This window comes from Colobus angolensis, unplaced genomic scaffold (assembly GCF_000951035.1).
Source record: "Colobus angolensis palliatus isolate OR3802 unplaced genomic scaffold, Cang.pa_1.0 Scaffold133, whole genome shotgun sequence".
NCBI classification, from domain to species: domain Eukaryota; kingdom Metazoa; phylum Chordata; class Mammalia; order Primates; family Cercopithecidae; genus Colobus; species Colobus angolensis.
Genome location: NW_012114411.1, coordinates 3,229,886 through 3,238,316, shown reverse-complemented (window position 1 = coordinate 3,238,316; position 8,431 = coordinate 3,229,886).

Genomic DNA, 8,431 nt, shown 5'->3' with positions numbered 1-8,431 from the left:
GCCCGGCTAATTTTTTGTATTTTTAGTAGAGACGAGGTTTCACTGTGTTAGCCAGGATGGTCTCGATCTCCTGACCTCGTGATCCACCCACCTCGGCCTCCCAAAGTGTTTCATCGTGTTAGCCAGGATGGTCTCGATCTCCTGACCTCGTGATCCACCCACCTCGGCCTCCCAAAGTGTTGGGATTACAGGCGTGAGCCCTGGTTTCTTTTTTGATGAAGAATAGAAACAGATGGTCTGGCACTAGAGGTGCACAAGACAGTTGCTAGTGGACAAAAGTGTCCTTGCACTGGTAGTAATGACAGAGCTAAAGAATGTGAAAATAATTTCACATTCTTTCACATTCTTGTTTTTCCATTTCGACCCTTTATGTGGTTCTACCTTATTTTTCTTACAAGATCTTGTTAATCCAGAAATATTTTCGTTACACTTGCAAAGATTAGTTGAGATATTTTCTTTACAGATAAGAGTTATGAATGGGGATTTACCAGACCAGATACCAAAACACACCTTCAAGCAATAGTAATTTAACTGGTTCAATATTGGCTCAGAGAAGACAAACTGATCAATGGAGTGGCATATAAAGTCCAGAAAATGACTGATTTGCATGTCAAAATTTACAATGATTGAGGTGGGATTTTATTTTATTTCAGATCAGTTAGGAAAGGATAAACAATTCAGTGAAAAGTTGTGGGGCAATTGGAACCAAACAAATATATATTCCTCTATGTAAGAATAATTTCCAAATTTATTAGTGTTCAGCATAAAAATAAAACTGTAGAATTATTAGAAGAAAATATAAGGGAATGTTTCTATAATCCTAGGGTTGAAGGAGGCTTTCCTAAGCATAACATTTAGCCCAAAATCTATAATGAAGAAAACTGACAGATTTAACTAGAGAAAATTAAATGCTTTTGTACAAAAAAGATAAAAGAAAGGTTAAGTGTCACAGACTAAGGCATATTACATATACAGCAATACCTGGATTACATACAGAATATCTGTAAATGTCAATCCAGTAAAAAAAAAAAAAAGTATATGAACAGGCAATTCACAGAAGATGGAATAAAAATGGTCCATCAACATATGAAGAGATGCTCACTACTATCAGGAAATGCAAACTAAAACAACAGTGAGGTAACTTTACACAAATATTCACAAGGCAAAAATTTAAAAGACTGATAATGGCTATGGTTGGTGAGGATGTAGAGAAGCAGGTATTATATATACAACATCAGGGGAAGTGCAAATTAGTAAAGCCAATTTAAAAACATATTTTCACACACTCTAGAATGGATATAACAAAGAAGATATACAATAACAAGTGTTGACTAGGATGTGGAGAAACTGAATCTCTTGTTTCATTGCTGGTGAAAATGTAAAATGGCGTAGGTACTTTGGAAAACTTTGACAGTTTCTTAAGGAGTTAAACATACATTTATCATATGACCCAGCAATTCTGCTCCTAAGTATTTACCCAAGAGAAATGAAAACATACACCTACACACAGAGTCTTGCACACAAATGTTTATAGCAAGATTATTCATAATGAAGTGTGGAAGAACCTCAAAGGTCCATGAATTAATAAATGGACAAGCAAATGTGGTATGGCCACACAGTAGAATATTATTCAGCCATAAAAAGGAACAAAGTACCGATAAATGCTATGACATGGATAAATCTCTGAAACAATAAAACTTTTAAAAATGCATGTATCTTTTGACACACCGATTGCATTTCTAGGAATGTGACCTTAAGAAATATTTATGTGCGTAGAGATTGTTCTTCAAAGACATTTGCAGCCAGGTGTGGGGGTGTGCACCTGTAGTCATAGCTACTCTGAAGGCCAGGGTGGGAGGATCACTTGAGCCCAGGAGTTCCAGACCAGCCTGGGCAACATAGAGCAAACATTTGTTGGGCAAACATATTTTGTCTCTGAAAAAGAAAAAAAGAAATATTTACAGCATTTGTCATAATTTATCTTGCAAACCACCTGCTTATCTAGTAGTTTGCTAGATTAAGTGTAGTACATTCCCATTCTCTTTATGTACTATAATGCAGCTTTTAAAATAATATATTATTATACCTATACATCAATAAGGCTTTGAAGCTATACCCCATGAATATGTACAACTATTTTGTATCCAAAATAATAATTATAAACTAAAATTCCTGAAAATAAGTATTGACCCAAATAGCCTATAAACAGAAAGAGAATATAATATTTCTCTTATAAAAGTTTCATTTTTCTCCCTGAAGAAACCTGAAAACATTTATGGATGGATGTTTTTGGTTTTCTGTTTGGATTGACCTGAAATAAAATTTTTATTATCAACAACAAAAAAGCAAGCTGCAGAACGATAGACATATGATCTCATTTATATGAAAAAAATGTTGAAGTATTCATATCCATTCATCTATACAAATGCTTGCAAACAGGACTGGAAGTTTATCTAACATATTAACAGTGGCTACTTCTAGGGGAGGGAAGGAATTTAAGGCCAGAAATAGAGCGGCTTCTGTATGTAGTCTGTATATTTGTGATCTTTTTTTTCCCCAAGACAGGTTCTTACTGTCACCCAGGCAATGAGTCAATCACAGCTCACTGCAGCCTCAACCTCCCAGGCTCAGGTGATCCTCCTGCCTCAGCTTCCCGAGTAGCTGGGGCTACAGGTACTCACCACTCACTACACCTGGCTAATTTTTCTATTTTTTGTGGAGATGGGCTCTCACTATCTTGCCCAGGCTGGTCTCAAACTCCTGGGCTCAAGCAATTCACCCTTCTCAGCCTCCCAAAGTGCTGGGATTGCAGGTGTGAGCCACCGCACCTGACCAATATTAGTCTGTATTTAAAATTGCATACAATCAGAATGAGTCCTTGATTCACTAGTGTTTAAAACGGCATAAAAGCAAAGCTTGGAAAATAAGTCTGCTTAATACAAAACCATCCCTTAAAATCTAAAACACGGTTAATTTCATAATAACTGGCGTGTACAGTGAACACCCACAAGAGCAGTTTCAATGTCCCCAAACATGCAGACCTAGAGTTGAAATCATCGAAGGAAAAACAGGCCTAGTGAAAAGATAGAAGCTCTGACTCCAGAGCGGCACTGAGAAATGTTTCGACCTTTTGCCAACCTCGTAAGGATGGAACAAAGACCTGAGCTGGGGCTCCTCATAAATGACCCAAGGGGTGTAGACTTCGCCATGAAAACAGCATTGCCCTTTAGAGTTTTCTGCTGCTCCTGGGACTTCAGTGACCGTAGTTACAGTCCTCTGGTTTTTCTGCTATTCTTTTCATTGGCCCGGGTCTAAGTGACTTGGAAGTGAGGAATCGGGAGCTCTGTAATGAAATACTGCTACTTGGTGCGCGCAGGGCGTTGGGGGAGCTCCAGCTTGGCCAGTGAAGGTCTTCTTGGCAGATGTTCTTTCTTGGATGACGATGGAATTCTTTCCCTTCTCCCTTGATACCAGGTGGGGCCTTCATCGTATTACTAAGAGTCGATTTATTACTCTTTCCGCTCCTTCTGGTTGAATACTTGAGATAGACGCTTAGGAAAGGAGCTAGCCAAGCCCCGGAGAAATGCTGACTCTTTGGATTTAATTTATGAGGCCTAAATAGAAGCCGTCACAGAGGTTGGCTAAGGGTAGAATTAGCAGCAGAGAGTAGCGGCTGCAGCCTCCCCTGTTGTGACTTCAGGATTGAAGCTTGAGGTGCAATCTCATGGGGACCTCCTTGGTTGGTTGGCCGTGGTTATTTACTCATTTAAAAGATTCCGGGAAATAATGGCACCTGTGTTAGCCAGGTGCCAACAAACAGTGAAAGCAGCATGATTTAAAACATTTACTGTGAGGCTGGGCACAGTGACTCACACCTGTAATCCCAGCACTTTGGGAGGCTGAGGTGGGCGGATCATTTGAGGTCAGGAGTTCAAGACCAGCCTGGCCAACATGGGGAAACCCTGTCTCTACTAAAAATACAACAATTAGCAGGGCATGATGGCGCGTGCCTGTAATCCTAGCTACTTCTGGAGGCTAAGGAAAGAGAATCGCTTGAACCCAGGCGGCAGAGGTTGCAGTGAGCTGAGATAGTGCTATTGTACTCCAGCCTTGGTGACAGAGCAGGACTCCGTCTCAAAAAGAAAAAAAAACGCCACCCAGGAGGGAAATACCTTACACCACAGGCTATGAACCAGAATCAGGGTTTGTAGGAGCCTCCATTAGAGCTGATAGCCAGCCTATAAGTTCAACGAAGAAAAAGTTCACTGTGCAAGCCACATGCGTGAAGCTGCTGCAACGTGGCTTTAATTCAGTGAGTTGGTGCTTTGCTCTCTAGGGGAACTTGCTGGAGTTTGCTCTCTTTCTTTCCATTCCCTTTTCCTTCCTCAGTGACTTCAGTGTTTCTCAGAGATAAGCAGTCAGATCAATTAGGCACAAGTGCTTACTGAATATGTTGACAAGATATCTCGCTAGGAGCTAGTTCCAGCCCTGGAGGTGTTTGTAATCCTGTTCAGAGATGAGATATTGCATAAGATGTAATAAATAATAACAGACATGAAATAAAATGCCACATGAATACTTCGAAGATAGGAACTATAGGAGCAAATTGAAAAAATACACACACGAAGTCAAATGGTTTTATTGCTAGATAGATGTTCGTATTAATGTTCTCCTAGGGAAGCCGTGGAAATTAATGGTTCAAATGATGTTTTAAATTAAATGTAAATGTTGTTTCTTCTTGATCTTCCTCTCTGCTTCCCAGACTGTTCTTCAAAAAAAACACAACTGAACAGCTTGAAAAGCCAGGTTTTTGTGAGTAGCAGTAATAGGACACTGGGGAGAGGGAGAGCAGGAAGTGGGAACGGCAAATAAGCCTGCTGCCGCTTGTAGTGTTGCTAGGAAACACCTGTCGTTTATTTCCAAAGAACTTCCTGAGGTGCTTGAGGTTAGGCTATGGGTGAGTTTTGATTTGCGTCCTAGCATTGAAATCTGAAGACCTGTGTGGTTTGCTGCGGCGTAATCAATAACAACCAAATGGCAGGCTGTCCCTGTGCACGTGCTGCGGGTACCTGGTTGCAGGAATGAATGGGGCTCTGGGGAAGCGTGTGTTTCCTGCTCAGGCTGTGTGTTTGTCCATTTTCATCACAATGCCCAGCGCTGGGAATATAATGCTAAGCAAAATCATATCAGCCCCTGCCTTTTTGGAGCTTAAAATGGAGTGAGGAGACAAATATTATTCAAAGAATCACAGAAATGCATGTAAAATGACAACTGTAGTGAGTGGTACAAAGAGAAGGGCAGGGAGCTATGAGAACGGGTGCCTCTGCACCTAATGGCTGATGAGCAGAACGTTAGTCTCCAGCTATTGCCACTCTCCATGTGCCAGGCACCATGCTCAATGCTTAACAATCGAGACCTAATGGAATTCTCACCATATTCCTATGGGGGCAACACTACTGTCACCTCTACTATAGAGGAGAGGGTACTGAAGGTTACCAAAGTTGAATATAGCGGTCCCTGCTTCTCCTTGGGGGTAAACTCCAAGACTCCCAGTGGGTGCCTGAAATCACGGATAGTATCAAACCCTTTATATATTATGTTTCTTCCATCTGATAACCAAGACAGCTACTGAGTGCCTAATGGACCAGTAGTGTAGACATCGTGGATATCCTGGACAAAGGGAAGATTCCCATGCTGGGTGGGATGGTGTGAGATTTCATCACACTACTCTGAATGCCCTGCGATTAAAAACTTATGAATTGTTTATTTCTGGAATTTTCCATTGAATATTTTCGAACCGTGGTTGACTACGGGTAACAGTCAAGCCATGGAAAGTGAAATCACATATTAAGGGAGACTACTGTAACTGAACTGAAGGCCTTCTCCTCCAAAATGTCACTCTATCCACAGTCCTAGTCTTCGTAAATGGCACCACTCTCCATCCAGTCCTGTAATTTGGAAATCTGAGAGTCATCTTTGACCCAGTCTCACCCTCCGTATCCAATGGAGTTCTTTCCACTCTACCTCATAAATATCCAGTCAATTTCTCTACTCCTCTGCAATCTCACTACCCATATTAGAACAGCAGCTTCCTAGTGGTTCTTCCTCTCACTTTTGCCTCAATCTGCTCTGTGCTCTCCAAAGAAGACTAAATGATCTTTAGCAAAGGCAAATCGGACTGTGTTCCTCCATTGCTTGAAGACTTCCCATTGATTTTAGGGCAAAGACCAAAATCCTTAACATGGCCTCCAGGCCCATCATGCTCTGGTCCCTGCTTGCATCGCCAGCTCCTCTTGTACCTCTGCCTTTGTTCTCCTTGCTCCAGACTTTCCTGCCTCCTCTCTGCTCCAGGGCTTTCCCACCTACCAACTGCCTTTCCTCAAAGTTCTCATTCTCGCCTTTGTGCTTAGTTAATTCATGTTGGACCCTTCGATTCCCAACTTCCTTAGGGAAACTTTCTGAACGGTGCAGAGCAGGTCAAATCAATCTCATAACACAGTTTTACTTCTTTTTTGTAACATTAGGTAAATTAATCCTTGTGCAATTAATTAATGTCTCTCTTATGTATATGAGCTATGAAGTTGGGTATAATATCTGCCTTGTTCACTGCAGTATTCTCCATTTAGGACTTGGCATACAGTAGGCACTCAACAAACATTTGTTGAATCAATGAGTGAACCTCCCAGAATTCACATGGTCAATATACGGCAGAACCAGGACTCAAACCCAGTTTGACTAATCTCAAAGTTTATGCTTTTAATCACTGTATTCTACTATTGTCCTCTATGCCACCACCATGATAATGTCTTAAAGACATTAAGAGCTTCAGCACAAATTTACTGTATACAGAATGAACCTGTATGTTCTTTTTAATAGAATGTTGGGCAGCAGCTGCCTCTCAAGGTGACTCTATTGCTTTTTACCTGTTCTCATATGTGATTCTACTGAAGTGAGCTGGGAAAAGAGCTAGTGATAAAAATCAAGAGGTCTAAAATAATTATTCTTAGTCAAAAAGAAGACAGATTAAAAATTATTCTTAGCCAAAAAGAAGACAGATTAAAAAGAGTGGAATTTTAATTGGATAACCTAGAAGCAGTGGATAAATTCCTAGACACGTATAACCTATCAAGATTGAATCATAGAGAAGTAGACAGTCTGAAGAGACCAGTAATGAGTAAGGACATAGAATCAGTAAGAAAAAAGCAAAAAACAAAAAACAAAAAAGACACAACTCTCTCATCAAAGAAAAGCACAGGGTCGGGCATGGTGGCTCACTCCTGTAATCCCAGCACTTTGGGAGGCTGAGCAAGTTCAACACCAGCCTCTGGAACATAATGAGACCCCTTCCCAATAAGGGTAATTGGTGGCTGTCCTAGTTACTTGGGAGGCTGAGACAGTGAAAACCTTTGAGCTCAGGAGTTCAAGGCTGCAGTGAACTATGACCATGCCACTGTACTCCAGCCAGGGTGACAGAGTGAGACCCTCTCTCTTAAAAAAAGATAAAAAGCTCAAGACCTGATGGATTCACTGCTGAATTTTATCAGACATTTGAAAAATAACTATTACTGACTTTTCTCAAACTCTTTCTGATAGTTGAAGAGGAGGAAACACTTCTTAAATCTTTTTACAAGGCCAGCATTACCTTGTTATCAAAGCCAAAAAAAGACATTACAAGAAAAGAAAATTACAGGCCACTATTCTTGATGAACATAGATGCAAAAATACTCCATAAAATGTTAGCAAATGGAATTAAACACCACATTAAAAGGATCGTCCACTATAATCAAGTAGGATTTATCATTGGCATGCAGAAGGGGTTCAACATACACAAACCAACAAAAGGGATATATCAAATTAACAGAACGGAAGACAAAAATTATATGATCATTTCACTGAATAACAAAAAAGCATTTGACAAAATTCAACGTTCTTTCATGATAAAAAAAAAATGCATACCAGCTACTCTGTGCACGTTGCCTATGGAGTAGCCTTGTTTGCAAGAAGTAGTAATTTGAAAAAGAAAGAAAGAAAAACTCTTACCAAACTAGGTACAGAAGGAATGTACCTCAATGATATAAAGGCCATATATGAGAAGCTCACACCTAACATTTTGTGCAACAGTAAAAAATGGAAAGCCTTTTCTCTAAGATCTGCAATAAGACAAAGATGCCGACTTCTTGCCATATGCTACATAGTATTGGAAGTCTTTGCCAGAGTTATGAGACAAAAGGAAGAAGGAAAAAGTAAGATAAATAATCATTGGTGAGAAAACGATCTTATATATAGAAAATCTTACAGATTTTACCAAAAAACTGTTACAGCTAATATACAAACTCGGTAAAGTTGCATGATACAAAATCAACACACAACAATCAGTAGCATTTCTATACACTAATAGTGAACTATCTGAAAAAGAAATCAAGGGAATAAT